This window comes from Lissotriton vulgaris, chromosome 5 (assembly GCF_964263255.1).
Source record: "Lissotriton vulgaris chromosome 5, aLisVul1.2, whole genome shotgun sequence".
In the NCBI taxonomy this organism is placed as follows: domain Eukaryota; kingdom Metazoa; phylum Chordata; class Amphibia; order Caudata; family Salamandridae; genus Lissotriton; species Lissotriton vulgaris.
The window spans coordinates 323,742,998-323,762,248 of record NC_141693.1 but is presented as its reverse complement, the minus strand read 5'-3'; positions in this window follow the sequence as shown (position 1 = coordinate 323,762,248).

The following is a 19,251-nucleotide window of genomic DNA, read 5'->3' as shown; positions in this document are numbered from 1 at the left end:
TTTTTTTATTCATGGTAGTTGGATTTGTAGTTGTATTCTTCTGTCTGGTAAATGGACATTATGTAAAAGAAAGATCTTCAATTCGGTTCATTGATGGAACTTTGACACCCCACTCCTCATCTCACAGAATGAAAAGGGACCAGACTTTTGTTAACATTACAGCTTGGCCTGTATTAGATGGGATTGGGTGACATGCTGGTAAATTTCAAATCCACTGCCCCACAGAGGTTATAAATGTCCCAAATGTACTTCGTGTTTCGTTGGGGATGTTGTAATACAAAATATATGCTCTGACGATTGGGATGTCCAGGCCATTGAGGCACTGTTTTATGATTTGAAATATTATGCTGCTTTTGATGCTGAAGATTTGTACTTAGACTCAGCTTGTAGTGTAGTTCCTAGTTTCCCACTAGGCCCTGCGCTTTGGAATAACATAAACAGTAGTATCGACGCGGAACTGCGGATATTCCAGGCCTCCACTGACTATGCTAAACTTAATTGGGTGTGTTACCAACTAGCTCAGAGGTCACTGGAAACTTTCTTCTCTGCATGGGAAGTGATCAGCTTCCTTGGCACAGACAAGAAGGGATTCAGCTTTCCAACAACCGTGCAACATGACAACTTTGCTCCTCAGATCAAGAGTCAATCTCTAGGGTCGTGTGAAACAATAGACATGTATTTCACTCAGTCAGTCTAGTGCAGTTTACTTTCACGAGATGTAGAGAATAGAGAGACGGGCGTTTGTCAATAAAAGGTTAACATTTATTGAACAGTCTTTCTTCTCGTACAAGAGAAATGTATTGCCACAATTGCAAGACTTGTTATGATAAAAAGTACGTACAGTAAGATAAGTATTGCGAAATAGAACTGTATAAGCATTGATATGGTTTCTTAGCCATACAATGGTTTAAAAGTAATAAAACATATATATACAGTCATATATACATTAGGCTAAAATACTCAACTGGTGCTTCTAACTATGCCTACCCCAGTGTGCCTGACCTAAGCCTAACACGTGGAAGGGGAGTAAGTAAGTAGCTTTAAGTTAAGTTGGTTTTGCCAAGGTTTGCTTCAAGAATTCTCGTCTAAGGGTTTAGTCAACACCATACCTCTGAATAGAATGATGGAAGTCTGGTATTTCCTTCAGGGGGCACTCAATATCCCAGTCACCCGCGAGGGCAGACCGGAAACGCTGGAGCTGGATTTCTCTGCAGGATAAAGGCAGCGGCTCTTCTTCAGCGCGTCAGGAGGAGGAGGCGGGGGACAGCGTCCGCGGCAGCTGGAATCTGCTGGGCTCTTCGTAGAGGGACGGCTGTTCAGCTCCTAAGCGTACTGCACCATCGTTCGCGCTTTAGCAGCAATAATGGTATCAGTAGCTTCACCACCAAGGGACAACAGCAGCAGTGTACTGCCTGCAGCAGCAATGGGATGCACACAGGGTGCATGACAGCTTACAACAGCACGACAGCTCTTGTTGGTCTCTCTTGCTTAAGGCAACGTTGGTAATATTTATACCTGACAGGTGCCGGGTTTGACGCAAGTTTGCTGGACATAAGACGTCAATTAAAGATGTCACTAGGAAGTGATAGCTATCAGTTGCTCATTAGAGTTCCATTACTAATCAAAACACAGCAAGCGGGGATTTCCAGGTTTGCTGAGTTTTTATCTTGTTGAAGAACTCGGAGTGTTAATCTAGGAATATCAGATAGTGACTTCTGCTCTGTCATTGCACTAATTGGTTGCAAAGGAAGTGGCAGAGAACTATGCTGGAATGTGGCTCTGTTCGTGTGAGGCCAGAGATGACTTTCTGAAAATCGCACTTGAACGGTTATGCCAATATAGGGAATAAATGGATTTATAGCCGAATAGGGGCATAAGGTTACAGTATCGATCAGGAACCTAGATAAACACGCAACACCCACTCCACGTATTCATGTCCATCAAATTACTAAAACTAGAGCAATTGGATGCATGTGTAACATTGCCCACCCCAAAATACATAAATGCATTCGAAATAGGCGTATTTGTAATACGTGAAATTTAGGTACTGTACGTTTTTGAAGCATAGAATCATTCAAAAACTATTGCATATGAAATCAATGAACGATTATGCATAAGAATTACACATGAAGTATCTCTGACAGAAGAAGGGCGAGATAAATCATCACATAAAAAAAATGCATTGTAAAAACATGTGCTAGAGGCTGATGTAATGTTGTTATGTCTCTAGATGTGATTTTAGAAATAGAAGTTTGAAGCTTCTGTTCTCTAAGAATAGTTTTTACATTAAGCAAAGAATTATTTGTGCCGAAAAAGGGTGAATATTAGAAAAATTGTCCAAATCAAAAGAATTAATGCTTGAACAGGGAAAAATAGAGTTCCAAAGCTTTTGGCAGTTTTTGTTGATCAAAACTGAAGGCCGAATTCAGAGTTCATGGGAACGCTGTGTGTCGGAAAAGCTTCTAAAAGTTATTGTTTCTGTACGGGTGAGAACATCGTATCAGACAGGCTCTCAAAGAATTGGTCTACAAATTCAGGTGATAGTTCAACCAAATTAGATAGCGCTGTAACTTGGCAGGTGTGAGAATGATTGCTGTCATCATAGTCGGGAGCAGCAATGCTCACAGAACGTTGTACCTGGATGATGTTGCTTTTGTTACTCGCTCCACTGTTACCACTTGGTTGTAGCACAGGAGTCTCCACGAATGCCGTCATCAGGATTGGTAGCCGCTGGGGACAACACAATGCGTGAGCAGTTATTGGACTGAGCAAAGTATCGACGTCCATTGGTACTGCTGATGGAAGTGAAAGACAGATGTCCAACACGCATTCATCGCCGCAAAGCATACACCGTAGCACAGGTAAAATGCAATTTTGCCATATCGGTCTGAATGAAAGGAACCAGGTCATGTTTAGATCTCTCAGCCTGGCCAATCCAAGGACGTTAGTTATCCTGTCCCGGTAGCGCATTGCTAGGATTGTCTCTTCCATTCCCATGGGAGCTATGTCTGAGCCGAGGCTTGCCATAACGAAGCAGGAGGGTCAAAAATAAAATCCCTGCTACAAGTCCCAAAAATAATGGTATGCCGCCAAAAACAGAGTGTACAAAATTAGGAACGATTCCCAAAATTGCCTGGAAGGGTGTTAGAAGTCCCGTAAAGACTGTCTTAAATATGCCTGGGATGCTTGTTGCACTAGACATGTTAAGGAGTTGGCTCAACATTTCTACGAAATGCACGGGGCAATTTGTTGATAAAAGGTCATGAACTTCAGTAGCTGTCCTTGCAACTAGAAGATCATACGTCTCTTTTGATGACGTTATAGGCACTGTTGTCTGTAAAAGTACAGATTTAATTTTGCTTAATGTATCAATTCGTATAGAATAGAGATTCAGACGAGGCCAGATGGGAGTCACTGTGTCTGCAGGCCCACTCGGACACAATGCTTGCATACAGCATTTGACCATGGATGTTACTTTCACTAGATAACTTTTCCCTGGCACAAGGCCACAACATCTGTGATCCGTTCTAAGAATGTAACTCCCGTTTGCGAGTTGCATAAAGAAGGGCTCTATCTGAGTTGCAGGTGTGACTAGCTGGTGGCATGAAAGGTTGTTTGAATTTCCATCACATGCTCCGTGTAAATTAATACCCTGACACAAAAGTATACCGCTTAGTGAATGTTTACAGTTGTCACCACTAAGAAATACATTTTTGTCGCTGTCACTATAGCAAGAATGTGTGTATGGTAATTTCCATTCAGATTTTACATATCCTTTACCCAATTGTTCATACTGGCCAGCAGGTATGTACTCAAGGCACTTTTTAAATCGGAAAGTTGTTATCGGAATTGTGATAATTCCGTGTATTATCCATTCAATGACAGGACTCTCTGACGTTGTCAATGGTAATCTCTTGAGTTTTTCGATGCTCAGGATTGTATAGTCTGCTCCTTTCTGTGCCAAACTGATCTGTTTATCAGTAAGGTTAAAACTGGAAAATAATGACGTTGTGTTGATTAAACGCCAAGGCACATAGCCTGAACGAAGATTTTGCAGCGTCCAGCCTAGTTCTATGATAGAGCGTAATTGCGACTGGCCATGTTGTAACATTAGCAAGTCTCTGTCTATCACATCAAAGGCAGAGGATACAATATTGTCCAACGAATATATTCTGGAAGACAGAGTCATTAACCCATTGTCTACTATAGAAAGTGATTTCTCCAAATTAATATGATCAATTTCTCGTATTTTCTCAGCAGTTTCAATTTGTTTGACTTTCCAAGCCTCGTTGTAAGCAGCATAGATACTGGTCGCTATGAAACGCTTGTGACGCTGTTTGCGTGGTCCAAGAACGAAATCGCGCAAATCAGCACCATCTTTTAGTAAAGACAAGTGTTGCTTAATTTCAGCCAGTGTGGATGATGTTAGCCATTCAAGGCAGAGTTTCCCTACACTGTATGTTGTTATAATCCCTGGATGTTGTCTCTGGGAGTATCTCGAGTCTAATCTGGTCATTTTTAACCCCTGTGTTTTATTCAGGAATCTATCTTGACAGCTGTTTGTGTCAGTAGGCCAGATTAACCACTTTTTCCAATCAGGATGTGTTCTGTTAAAATGTAAAATTTGTGACACGTCTAACTCAATATCTGTGGTTGCATTTTCAGGTATTGGCTTTGGTATAGACGGTGTTTTAAGGTCTTTGATCTTAGCTAGGCCAAGACAGGATGTTTGGTGTATTGTGTCATTTAAAAACAACATTTGTTCTGGTATCATGCAGGTTCTAAATAGTGCTTCGATGCCTTGCACCTGCCAATCTTTTGTACCCCAAATTGTTTTCGTTTCAATATTATTTTTCCAATAATCAAAACCAAATGTCATCATTTTGTCATAAAATGCTTCTGAATATATCAATTTAGAATTTGTCAGCATTGTTTTCATTCCTGTTTTATCTAACAGTTTGTAATAAAACGTTTCTGCATCACTGGTGTTAAACCCTGAAAAATATTTGAATTTCTCAAAAAATGCTTTAGAACTGCTTTTAGGTGGTGTAGAACAATGTTCCCATTGATTATACATAAAAACATTTCTAGGCTGTGCAGATTTATGCAAGTAATGATCCCCATAGTGGGTGTAACAGAATAACTGCTCATAACTAGATGAACCTTGTAAAGAATCATGATCTGTGAATCTAGCTGACATTACTAAATCAGACATCATGTCATTAATACTGTTAAAGTCCCAATCATCAGAGAATGTACTAGGTGTCACAAAGTCACTTAAGGAAACCTTTAGTTGATGAGGATACTTCAGGATTTCGACCGGACCATAGATCTCATAGTCTGTTTTCTCCCATACTACCCCACCAGGTATTGGAATTGCTGTGACATTTTCTGTTGACAGTTCTCTTTTCTTCACGTGGGATGATCTGTGTGGTTTCAGGACTAGGTTGATGTTCTGACTTGCTGTGTCCATTGTAATATATTTTCCTTCAATGAATTTTCCCAAACACAGTACCATGATGAGCCAAAGCAGGAGGAAAAATACACCTAGACCGAACCAGAACTCTAGCCAAGGGGAAATAAGGTAGATTTCCTTTAGTTGATGAACGAGTTCTGTTGCTTTTTCTTTAAAAGTCTTTTTTGTTTCTGGCATCACTTCGGGGTCATTTAAATCTTCAGAGAAGTTGTCGAAGTTGATGAAATAACCAGAGGCAGTTCTGTCAATTGATGCGATTGTTCTTTCAATCTGTCTCTCGGTAGCATTTTCTGATGCCACCTTAGTGTAGACTGGTGTTGTTTCTTGACGAACTGTTTCAATCTGTGTTTCAAGAGGCACGAGTTCCATGGCTTTATTGCATAGTCCTTCATTGTGCACTGCAGGCTGATCGAATGTGATTAGTCTTTCAGTTTGAACCTCTTGGATTGTTGCAAGTTTGGGTATTCTGTTGTTTCTTGGGAGTCCACTGGGCCTACTGTTGATTATAGGCCACATGCTTGTGGTTTTACCAGATCGATAGACACGACTCTGTTCTCCTTTTTACCAGCAAGGGGCGGTAGTACAACTGATCTTGTTCCGGTGACGGCTAAGACAGGTACTGCTTTTCTGTAAGAAGGCCCAAATTCCTTCTTAACCGCGATCTTTTCTCTGACTAGATCCCCAATCTTTGGAATCCAGACAGGCCTTGCTGGGGCTGTTGCTGGTGGTGCCTCGTCAGTGGTACTTGGCTGTTGCTTTAACTTTATGTTGCTTAAGGATTTTCTTGTTTCATTCAGTTCCTGTAAAACAGCCAAACGATCCTTTACATCAAAGTGCGTTGTTTCTTCTTGTACCACTGACATCTGACTATCGAGGTCCTGAATACGCATTCTAATTCCGAACAATAGTTCGTATGGGCTGAAACCTTTTAGAGAATTTCTTGGCATGTTGTTAAGACTAGTCTGGACACTTATTAAATGTTTGACCCACCCAGCGCCTGAACCTAATACCTTCGCTGTTATAGATTGCTTTATGTCACGGTTTTTTCTTTCTACCACACTGTTCCCTTCGGGGTGCGACGGACAAGAATACCGCAACCCAATTCCCAAGCTAGCCATGGCCTCCTTATAAGCTCGAGAGCTGAAAGCAGGACCCTGGTCAGAATGGAACGTGGTAATTGCGTATGTGCCGATAAAGACTCGCAAATCTTTAATAACCGTTCTAGCGTCAGCCGAGCTCTGGAGGCCTCATTTTTTAAGTGCTTTTCGTCTTAATGGTGTACACTGGGACGCGCTTCTCTTCTTTGATTGCGCAGATAGACCGCCCTATGCTGTCTAGCAGGGATCCTGAAACTACACTGGCCTGTTCATTACTGCGATCTCTGTTGCAGTTTTCACAATTTTGAGCAAAACATTGAATATCTATGCTCATTCCTGGCCACCAGTACTCTGATTGTAATTCTTTCAGAGAAACCTTAATTGTTTGGTGTCCCAACCCCATGTGTGCTTCCAGTAAGAGGAAGCCCCTCCTGCTCCTGTTTGGAATTACTCTGTCCCCCACTCCAGGGATTCAAGCAAAAGGAACGGAGTTTGCATCGATTATGTATGCATAATTGAGTGGATAGTTTACGGGTAGTGCTGCACAGTCGCCTTTTGCGGTCGTTTTTACTGCCAGCATGGTTTCCCCTTCTATGTATTTATCTGTACGCTTTTTTGTGGCCACGGAAGCCGGGTTAGTTGCTTCCGCTGTGGCTGTATTAGCCAATGAATTCCCTGCAATGTGAACGCCATCACGTCGAAGACTCTGTGCGTGAATCACGTGAGTCTTTTGTAGTTCTTTGTGTAAAAGAGCTACCTGTTTCCAGAGCAATTTATGCTTTATTGTGGCACCTGTGTCATCTTTGTAATCGTTTTCAATCCAGCTCTGCAGTTTGTTATTGTAAGAGTTGACGCAAAAATGAGAATCGCACACGATAAGTGTCAGGAATTCACGTTCTGCATTTTCGAGCGCCATCTTTAAAGATCTGATTTCAGTTCTCTGAACCGAACAGTTTCTTACAGATTCAGTTTTTGTTACTTTTGGTCTGAATTTACCGCACAGCCAACGACCTTTAATGATCGCACACGCTGCATTGCAGGATTTGCTCTCTACGTTGAAATGCTGTACAAAGCTATCTGTATAGATTATACATGCGTATTGTGGGAGAGGCACAATTTCGATTGGCAGAGGATATTCTTCTTCATATTCTAAATCATTCAGTTCTTCGAATTGCGGGGCGAAATAGTATTTCACGTCTCCCGCTTCGAGAGAATCTACGCACTGTATCCATATCGGATCCAGTGACACTGTAGGCAGGTTTACTGGGCTGAATAGCGCCTCAAAGGCGGATTCCGCTGTAAGGATATTAATCCGTTTGCCGTGTGCTAGTTCTCGTTCATTTGCTAATGCGATTTGCACTGCTTTCACAGTTCTTTCTGTGGGACTGAATGCTTTTTCTGCTTGTGTGTACAAGTGAGATTTAATTGAAATTGGTACCTTTTCTCCCTCATTAGAGGTTAGGTATGTGAATCCGCATCTTCCTGGGATGACTCGGATTACAAGATCACGTGTGTTGTCACGTGTATCTAATTTTGTTTTTGCTAACATGTCTGTTTGCAGTGATCTCAAAATTTCTGTGTGTTTTTGAGTCCAATTGATTTGTTTAAAATCAGGTTTAATTAGTTCGTAGAGAGGTTTAACCCTCTCTGCGTAATTTAGAATGTAAGTTCTTCCGAAATTCAGAAAACCTAGAATGGATTGTAAATTTTTCAGCGTTTTTGGAGCTTGGAGTACAGCGCACTTCTCTAAGAAGTTGTCAGCTAGGCTTTTCCCTTCACTTGATAATTCGTACCCTAAAAATAGTACTGTCAGATGGGCAATTCAAGACTTTTTAAAGTTGAATTTGTAACCCTCTGCTGCGAACCCAAGTATAATGGTGTTCACTCTTTTCAAGTGAGTATCCAAGTCGTCGTCTGTGAGATAAATATCATCTACGTAAGATAATGCTTCATCATCATAGATTTGTAGTAACTCTGTTACCCTAGCTGAGAATAGTCCTGGGCTGTTCTTGAACCCCTGTGGGAGTCGACAGAATTTTTTCTGTGACCCAAATGCAGAGAAAGCGGTCAAATATCTGCTTTCTGGTGCAATGTTTTGACAAAAGAAACCATTAGATATATCTAGTGTCGTTTTATATTTTTTCCTAACTATGTTATTCATTAGGGCTGCACTATGCGAGTTTTGTACTGCAAAAGTTTTGCAACATGTATTAAGGTGTCTGTAGTCCAAAACTAGACGATATGAATTGTCTGGCTTGGAGACAGGAAACAAAGGATTGTTCATTTGAGAGGTGCATGTTTCAATCACCCCCTGGTACTCAAGTTGATCTAAGATCTCCTTGACTCGTTTTTTAGCTTCTTGCTTTATGGGATACTGCCGTTGGGCAGTTGGTTCACTTTTTAATTGGATTTTGTGAGGAGGTGAGTCCTCATCCCATCCTACATGATTTTTATATAATGCAGGTGCCTGGGCCTCTGCCCATTTCCTTGCATATGTATATTTTTGGTGAATCGGAATGTGATTCGAGAAGGCAGGCATAATCACTTCTTCGCCACGAGGGCACTCCCTGACAAACTCCGGGGGCCAATCTTTTTCAGCTAACAGAATATCATAGCCTTTTGAGAGCTTATCCCAAAATAGACCCTTAATTTTCCTAGTCTTATCACCCTCCATACGCAATGTTATTTCGTATATTTTATGGGGCTCGCTAAGTCTGGTGTCGGCAGTTTCAACCTGAATGTATTCATTCGTGTCCACTGTCTCCAGATGACTCATCAAGATCCTGCGCGCTATACTGATTTCTGCTGCACTGTCCAACATTGTCAATGCCCACTCCCCGTTTTTCAACTGTGTCCTCAGTATTCTCGGCATGGTTGATTACTCTAATACTGGCTACCTTCTTTTTCTGAAATTGAGATTTTTTACTCTGAGCAGGTTCTTTGTCTTTGGACTTGGTGTGCTCTCCTGAGTCTGACCGTCCTCTTCTTTCCGAATTCTGTGGAAAAGATCGAGAGGGACGTGTATCAATACTTTGATATCTATCAGGTTTTTTCAGATTATCCCTATTTCTAAGGTTATATCTTTTCTCAGAGGGCTCCCTCTGGGGAGACTGGCGTTCTCGAGTCGGAGTTCTTTCCCTCCGTCGAGGAGACCTTCCTCTGGACTGGAAAACTTTTTCCTTGGGAGTGGATTGTTTATTTCCATCCCAGCTCTTTTTAGGAGTGTTTAAATTATTTTTAATAAATAATTTTACTAACTCTCTATATGCTTTTGTTAACTCTCCTATGTTAACTAAGAGTTCTTCTTTTGACATTTTTGCAATGTCAGGATGTGGTGTGTAGCTGGCTAGAACCGGCCACGTTGCTCCTGGTCTACCTAGTGGACCGAGCCTGGTAATGTGATCATTATGTTTTAGGGCGCCATTAAACCAGAGCAGGTGCTCTTGAAATTTAAGTGGAATTTCAATCTCCTCGAAAGGAGCGTACTCTTCCGGAGGTTTCTCTATTTTGTAATAGTGAAACTCTTTTGTTCTAGCGTTTACCGCTGGAAAGTTCATTTTTTTTTTTTTTTAAATATATTTTTATTGCAGGAATCAGTAAATCGTTACAATATCGACCAGCATTGTATCAGAAGCAATATCAGCACGGTAAAACCCTCTGGCCCCCCCCCCGTAAGTTTCGTACACAGCCATCCGGCCCACAACCCTGGGGTCGGGCGGCGAAATGCAATGGGGGCTCAGCAGGAAGCTTGAGCTGGTCCGGATGATCCACTGTCCGTCATCTGCTTTTCCAAACAAGGCTATAAACCCAAAAGAAACCCCCCACCCTCAAAATACTACTTCTGAACCAAAAGAAAAACCCTCCCAACCCCGCCACCAGCGCCTGGGAGCTACCGGTACAGGATCTGCCATGGGACCCCTGGGGAAAGCAATGGGACTAACAGTGCAATCGTTTACCGGGACTCGGGGCGAGTCGCTTCTTCACCTTCAGAGTCGCTGGGGGCACAATAATCCCTGAGGGCCTGCACCAGCATTTCCCACTCCAACGCGGCCTCCTGCGCCTTTTCATTATGCTGCCTCCAAGCTAGTTGATACCTCAGCGCGCTCTCCCCCGCCGCCCATTTCAAAAGCTCACTGTGCCATCTGCCGCCTGTCGGACCAACTCGTGCCTTCCAGTTCCTGGTCACCTCTCGTTTAGCAAGGAGAAGCCCTAGGTCGATAAATTTACTAGAAATTTTATTCCTGGGGGTATGGGGGAACCAGTGTAAGAGCCCTACCGCCGCATCAAATGATAAGGACCTCCCCGTCACCTCCTCCAGGGTCTTCTCTACTTCCTGCCAATAAGATGACAATCCCGGACAGGCCCACAACATATGAAGGAGGTCCGCTTCCTGAGCTGGACATCTAGGGCATTCCGCCGAATTTGTGGCAAAATATCGCCTAATTTTCACTGGGGTCAGGTACGCTCTGTGGAGCACGTAATAGTGGACCAGCTGGAAACGGGCGTTGCGTGTGCCCTTCCAGGCTCGTCTCACCAATTGGTCCCAGGTCGTCTCCGGGATCTCCCTACCAATGTCCTCCTCCCAGCGGATTCTCAGAGTGGCAAGAGGAGCCAACCCTTCTTTGAGCAACCTGCCGTAAAGGCAAGTGACCGCCTTCACCGTGCCCGCAGACATCATCACATACTGGCACACTTGAGATAAGGGGGGCTCCTCCAGCCCGCTCTTCCAGTGTGCCTGGATTGCTCGGACAATGGCCGAGTGCAGCAGAAAATCACCCCTGGTCAATAAGATCCTGAAAGGACAAGAGCGCTCCATCCTCGTACAGATCTCCAACCAGCTGTAAGCCGGCATCGTCCCAGGCCGCCAACCGTGACCAATCCCCTCCGTGTGGGAGGGCCGTCAGCATCCCCAACGGTATTTCAGGCGCATACGGTGTTCTCAGTTGGCCTCGGGCGTGGGCCCGATTCCAACACAGGCGGACAGTCCGCTCCTCCATCGACAAATCCCGCAGGGCCAAACGTCGCAGCGCTATAAAGGAGAGAACATGCCTGGCCATGCCCGTCCCCCTCCTGTCCTCCGGGCCCCGGAATTCCCTGGCGATCTCCTGAGTGAAGGTCTGGAGCTGGGCCGCCAGATAATACTTTTCAAAGTCCGGCACCGCGAGCCCCCCCTCGTCTTTCGGCCTCGTCAGGGTTTTGAGGGCTATCCGCCGGCGGCCCGACCCCCAGAGGAATCCGACCACCATAGAGCGTAACAGTCGAAACGTGGCCGGTGGGACCCAGATCGGTAGGGTCCGAAAGTAGTATAAGAGCCGGGGAAGCGCCACCATTTTGAGCAGGGCGATCCGCCCCGCCACCGAGAGCGGCAGCGTGGCCCAAAAGTCCATGCAGCCTCGAAGTGCTCGAATGCTGCGGGCAATATTCCCATCCAGGAGGTCGGGTTGGTCGTGGTAGACGAACACCCCAAGATACTTAAAGCAGTCGGGTTCCCATCTAATCTCCCTATCTAGGGTAGGGGCGGGAGCGCCTCTGCGCACCGGAAAGAGACAGGTCTTGGACCAATTCACTCGGAGGCCTGAAACCTCCCCAAACTCTGTGAGCGCCACCGCCGCTCCGCGTAGAGCGTTGAGCGGGTCCTCTAGGAAGAGCAACAGGTCGTCCGCATACAGCGAAACAAAATGCTGGCCTGCAGGCGTCCACAAACCCGTATAGTGGGCACCCGAACGAAGGTGCAGCGCGAGTGGCTCCACTGCTAGCGCAAAAAGAAGTGGGGATAATGAACACCCTTGCCGCGTGCCCCGTTCTACTGGATACTGTGAGGAGATCAGTGGACCCGCCCGGACCCTGGCTGATGCAGAGGCATAAAGAACCGCGGTCCATCTAACAAAGCCCTCCCCGAGGCCGAATCGCCGCAGCACCGTGCAGAGGTAATCCCACTCCAGGCTATCAAAAGCCTTCTCTAGGTCCACCGACAAGACGACCGGGGACGGAGCATCCACAAAAGGTTCCCCTAGCAAACGGAACAACCTGCGAATATTCATAGTCGTGTTTCGCCGTGGGATGAAACCAGCTTGGTCCTCATGCACTAGGGAACTCATGTGTCCCAGCAGCCTCGAGGCCAAGACGCTACTCAGTATTTTATAGTCCACCGTCAACATCGATAGGGGACGGTAAGACCCTGGGTCGGACGAGTCTCGACCCGGTTTGAGGAGAGGAACCACCAACGCCTCACACATCGAGCTCGGGAGTCGCCCCAGCCTCTTCGCCTCCCTGTAGACCACCAACAATCTAGGGGCTAGGAGATCAGCGTAAGCTGCATAAAACTCCACGGGTAGGCCACCCAGGCCGGGGTCTTGTTTCTCGCCATCCGTTTAATGGCCCCGCGGATCTCCCCCAGTTCAATGTCGGACCCCAGGGCCTTCGCCACTTCTTGCTCCACTGTGCGGAGCTCCAGCGGACGTAGATAATCATCGAGCCGGGCAGGGTCTCGCGCGGAGCGACTGCGATATAAGCGTTCATAATAACGCCGGAAGCAGCTAAGAATCTCCGGTTGGGTGTGCACCTCGGTGTCGTCCGCCTCACGCATACTTGTCGTCAATTGGGATTGGCGTGTAGGGTTGGCCAACCACGCCGCAACGCGCTCGATCTGTCTCCCTCTGCGATGGATCGGACCGTGTAGGCTTTATAATCAAAACAGCGAAGCCGTTCGACCTCTGCCGCTACCTTTTCCCTCGCCTCTGCCGTTCGCACCTGCAATTCCGGATGCCCAGGGCGGCGGATTTCAAGCTCGCGGAGTTGCTGGTCCGCTGCATCTAAGTCAGCCAGGATAACGCGCCTCATGCCCACTTTCTTAGAAATACAGTAACCCCTCACCACTACCTTAAAAGCGTCCCATTCTAACGCTCGTGTACTCGCGGTGCCACCGTTGGACGCAAAATATTCCACTACCTTGTCCCCCAGGTCCGCTCTGAAAACACTGTCCTCAAGAATCTCAGGTCGCAGCTTCCAGGTGGGCACCGCCGGCGCCCCGGGGAACCAGCGAAGGTCCAGCAAGAGTGGGTTATGGTCTGAAATGGTTCTGGACAAGTACTCAGATCGAACCGATGCCGAAACCAGTTCGGGCGATCCAAGAAAGCCATCCAAGCGGACATGCAACTCATGAAGGCTCGAGAAGTATGAGTAATCCCTAGACGCAGGGTGGTGCGCCCTCCAGATGTCCGTCAAACCCCATCGGGTTTGCCAATCCTGACGCCCCTTAGCCGTGCGACGAACCGGAGAATCGGGAAGTGGTGGATGGGAGCGGTCAATATCCACGTCCACCACGGAGTTAAAGTCGCCCCCAAGCAGAAGAGGTCCGGAGAAGAAGTGGGCCAACGAGCCCGATAACCTGGAAAGGAAGGCAATTTGGTCCACATTAGGAGCGTACACACAGCAAACGTTCAGGTCCCTCCCTCCCAGGGTGCCCGAGATGGCCACGTAGCGCCCCTCCGGATCTATTACAGTTCTCGTAACTTGGAAGGGGACCCCTGCTCTGATCCAGATTAGCGCCCCTCTGGCATACGCGGAGTACGACGTGGAAAAGACCTGCCCCCTCCATCTACGCTGTAGCGCCGCCCCTTCCGCCTTGGTCAGATGTGTTTCCTGCAGCAGCGCCATTTGCACTCCCCTATGCACTAAATAAGCGTGGACCTTGTGGCGCCTGGACATACTGTGAAGCCCCCTTACGTTCCAAGTAACACATTTCAAGTTAGCAACATCAGCCATTGTCCCATATTGTTCTCGCCCAGTTTCCCCGGCCGGGCCCCCACAAAGAAAAGACATCATAAATCCCAGTACTGATGGCGGCCATTTTCCCCAACCAAAACCACACAACCCAAGAACAAACCGAACTCCCACCCACCCACCCCAGAACAGGACCCAAACTACACCATCCAGATCCCATCCAAACCTCGCCCTCCATCAACCCAATACCCCCTACTAATCCTACGGTCGCCACCGTAGGAAGGCCTTAAGGGCCAGGTGCGGGCCGAGCGGAGGCAGTGGGCCCTCGACGCTCGAGCCACCAGGACTAAAACAAGCCCTTAACAGTAGCAAAACCCTCTCGGGGCAGAAACAGGGGCACCCCACCCCTCCCTCCCTCCTAGTCAGCATCAGTGGACGGCAACCGCCTCCCCCCTGCCGGGCCCCCACCCAAAATAAGGCAGCACACCCCGTTACCCCTGACCATCCAAAAGGTCCTCCACCGATTTCGGTGTGATCACCGGTGTATGGGCACTATCAGTCACTGAGTCCTCCGATTCCGATGGCGCCTCCTCATCACCCGGGTTGTCTTCCTCCACAATGGCTTCGTCCCGTGCACCAGACAACTCCGACAGTACTTCCAACACTCCCCTCCGCTCCGATGATGTCTCTGCAGTTGAGGGCCCTCCTGTACGGCCGCGGCGATTCCTGATCCTCCTGGATCGCCGTCTCTGTTCCGGCTCATCTGCCTGTTGGGACGAGGAGCCGAAGCCATCTTTCCCTGCCCTGTAAAGCTCCAGCCAGGCACAAACACCCTCCGGGGTGTCGAAGAACTGAGTTTTGTCGTCGACAATGATGCGGAGCCTCGCAGGATAGAGGAGCGAGTACTGGATGCCCTCGCTCCTGAGCTCGCGCTTGACCGCCAGAAAGGAGAACCGCCTGCGTTGAGTCTCATAGGTGTAATCTGGGAAGATGTTCACCTGACTGTTCGCCACTTTGAATGGACCATTATGTCTGGCGGCATTAAGGATTAAGTCCCTGTCCCGAAAGTGCAATAACCGTGCCACCACCGGTCTCGGGGCATGTCCCTGTTGCGGTGGCCGCGCCGGGACTCGGTGGGCACGCTCCAGAGTGTAGAAGGAGGATAGCCCCTCCGGGGCCACAGTGTCACGGAGCCAGGTCTCCAAGTATGTCACCATGTCGCCCTCCTCGATCTTTTCCGGGAGGCCCACTACACGGATGTTGTTCCTTCTGTTGCGGCCTTCCGCATCCTCCGCCCTCTGCTCCAGGGACGCAATTCGGGATAAGGCATCTTTCATCGTTGCAGCCAAGGTCCGCTGCGCCGGCTCCAAGGTTTTCACCGAGCTCTCCACTTCCTTGACCCGGTCCGAAAGTTTGCCATGGTCCGCTCTGAGGAGGCCTAGGCTCGTCGCCACCTGGGCAATATCCTGTTGGAGGGCCGATCTCGTGGTCGCTATCGCCTCCAGGATGCGGTCAAACTGTTGTTGCATCGGTGCGCCATCAGAACTTTTCGGGTCCCCACGTTCCTCTTTATCCTGGGCTTCCGAGTCTGAGGCTGTCGGGGTGGTCCCCTTGGCTCCTCTAGGTTTCCCCATGTCACCGGGGGCACTCCGTGAAGGTCCCGGAGTAGGCGTCTCCGGGCGCAGATGTCGACCACGACCTTCCCGGTTACTGGTCTTCAAGTCGTGTATGGGAGACCTCCTTCTCCAGGACCTGTGGAGACTCCTCCGCTTCGGCTCACGCCACCGCCACGGCGTCCGAGGGCACCGATGAGGGGGCGGAGATAATCGCCGCCTAGTCGGGCAGGCCCGCTCAGCCGCTAGAGACCCGGGGTGAGGGTCACCAACTCCACCTGACGATTTGTGGCGCCAAAGTGTCGTGCCTCCCATGGAAATGGACTGGTCAGGAGAACGTAGCTGGGTGCGGTGTTGAAGGTTGGGCCACCGTCTGGGTCACAGGGCGTCCGCTCCCGGGGTCCCCTATAACGTGGGCAGCCGCCCAGTCACTCAACCGAGCGTAGGCTCGCTGGAAAAAGTCCGATCCAGTTGATATCATGTACACAGAGCCGCCGGTAATGGCAAAGCCGGGCGTAGGTCGCTGCTCGCGCCGCTCCTCCGAGTCAGTGGGTCCGACCAGGGGGACAAAGAAGTCCGGGCGCCATGTTGGGTCGCACTCCGCATCTCCGCAAACCTCGGTGTTACTCCGGATCAACCCTCGTCCCAGCCCCACCAGGGGCCCCGGCAGGTCTCCATCGGTCCGCTCAGCGGAATGCGGGGTCTGGGGTGCCCCGCAGCCTCCGATTTACAGGATAATTCCGGGCTCAGTCCTGGAGCCGAGCTCTCAGGCGACCATCGCCATCGGCGCCCAAGCCACGCCCCCACCGCTGGAAAGTTCATCCATGAATAGAATACCTCTGTCTGCCGATATTCGTGAGCCTCTATCACGAAAATTACTGTACCACCTTGTGGTGTCAGTCCGTTTTCTATAAGTTTTAAAGTTATAGATCTTCCTAAGTGGACCGGGATGATAATAGCATCCGGGTCTGTGTCTAGGAGACTCGTGTCTTCCTCTATCAGTAGGGTTGCCAGTCTAACTGCTTCCCTTTCTTCTTCACTGTCTGTCATTTTTTAGAAATGCAGGCTTTGCAGAGTAGGTCTCCAAGGAGAGAAAGATTAGGTGCACAATATTTTGGAACACTGTATCCTTCAACGTTGAATAAACCAGAGCTTTACATAGGAATCTCTTCCTACTAAGGTCGGGCGGATTTTAACCTTTCACCCACTCCAGACGTCTATTGGAGTATTTACGGGAGAAAGGGGTCTGTGTGAAATATGCACAACTGAGTTACTCTAACGTCTTGCGTTAGTTTATCGCCTTACCAAACGTTGGGCGCCATGTAGTGTAGTTCCTAGTTTCCCACTAGGCCCTGCGCATTGGAATAACATAAACAGTAGTATCGACGTGGAACTGGGGATATTCCAGGCCTCCACTGACTATGCTAAACTTAATTGGGTGTGTTACCAACTAGCTCAGAGGTCACTGGAAACTTTCTTCTCTGCATGGGAAGTGATCAGCTTCCTTGGCACAGACAAGAAGGGATTCAGCTTTCCAACAACCGTGCAACATGACAACTTTGCTCCTCAGATCAAGAGTCAATCTCTAGGGTCGTGTGAAACAATAGACATGTATTTCACTCAGTCAGTCTAGTGCAGTTTACTTTCACGAGATGTAGAGAATAGAGAGACGGGCGTTTGTCAATAAAAGGTTAACATTTATTGAACAGTCTTTCTTCTCGTACAAGAGAAATGTATTGCCACAATTGCAAGACTTGTTATGATAAAAAGTACGTACAGTAAGATAAGTATTGCGAAATAGAACTGTAAAAGCATTGATATGGTTTCTTAGCCATACAATGGTTTAAAAGTAATAAAACATATATATACAGTCATATATACATTAGGCTAAAATACTCAACTGGCGCTTCTAACTATGCCTACCCCAGTGTGCCTGACCTAAGCCTAACACGTGGAAGGGGAGTAAGTAAGTAGCTTTAAGTTAAGTTGGTTTTGCCAAGGTTTGCTTCAAGAATTCTCGTCTAAGGGTTTAGTCAACACCATACCTCTGAATAGAATGATGGAAGTCTGGTATTTCCTTCAGGGGGCACTCAATATCCCAGTCACCCGCGACGGCAGACCGGAAACGCTGGAGCTGGATTTCTCTGCAGGAGAAAGGCAGCGGCTCTTCTTCAGCGCGTCGGGAGGAGGAGGCGGGGGACAGCGTCTGCGGCAGCTGGAATCTGCTGGGCTCTTCGTAGAGGGACGGCTGTTCAGCTCCTAAGCGTACTGCACCATCGTTCGCGCTTTAGCAGCGATAATGGTATCAGTAGCTTCACCACCAAGGGACAACAGCAGCAGTGTACTGCCTGCAGCAGCAATGGGATGCACACAGGGTGCACAACAGCTTACAACAGCACGACAGCTCTTGTTGGTCTCTCTTGCTTAAGGCAACGTTGGTAATATTTATACCTGACAGGTGCCGGGTTTGACGCAAGTTTGCTGGACATAAGACGTCAATTAAAGATGTCACTAGGAAGTGATATCTATCAGTTGCTCATTAGAGTTCCATTACTAATCAAAACACAGCAAGCGGGGATTTCCAGGTTTGCTGAGTTTTTATCTTGTTCAAGAACTCGGAGTGTTAATCTAGGAATATCAGATAGTGACTTCTGCTCTGTCATTGCACTAATTGGTTGCAAAGGAAGTGGCAGAGAACTATGCTGGAATGTGGCTCTGTTTGTGTGAGGCCAGAGATGACTTTCTGAAAATCGCACTTGAACGGTTATGCCAATATAGGGAATAAATGGATTTATAGCCGAATAGGGGCATAAGGTTACAGTATCGATCAGGAACCTAGATAAACACGCAACAAGCTAATTATGCAGACTTATTCTGCTACCAACTTTATGGCAATCATTTTCTGCATAAAGCAAACACATTTAGAAATGTGGTAAATTATATGCAATGGGAACATTGCCCAGCTCCCATTGAAGGCAGATCGAAAACTCTTCTGAAAAAGTTTACTTATTTTACTGATTTTAATCAATCCAATCTTGAAGCCTTTTATTTTAGGATGACTGCTAAGTCCTCTTCCAAAGTTAGACTCACCCACACTAAATTATTATATTCAAAGTCCTTTATTGATCAATTAGCTATAGGGGGCTTTGACCTGTGGAAAGATACTGTTGATCTTAAATCTGTTTGGGGTTCTAAAAGTTGGCAAGTACAAGGCCCTGAGGCTTTGCATCGTGCATGTCTCTTTCCGAACCATATGTTGTTTTTGAACTTGACTATTTCCCAAAGCACTTGCTTTGGATTGGCTACGTCTAAAAAAGTAAATGCTCCTTCTGTTCCTGATTTG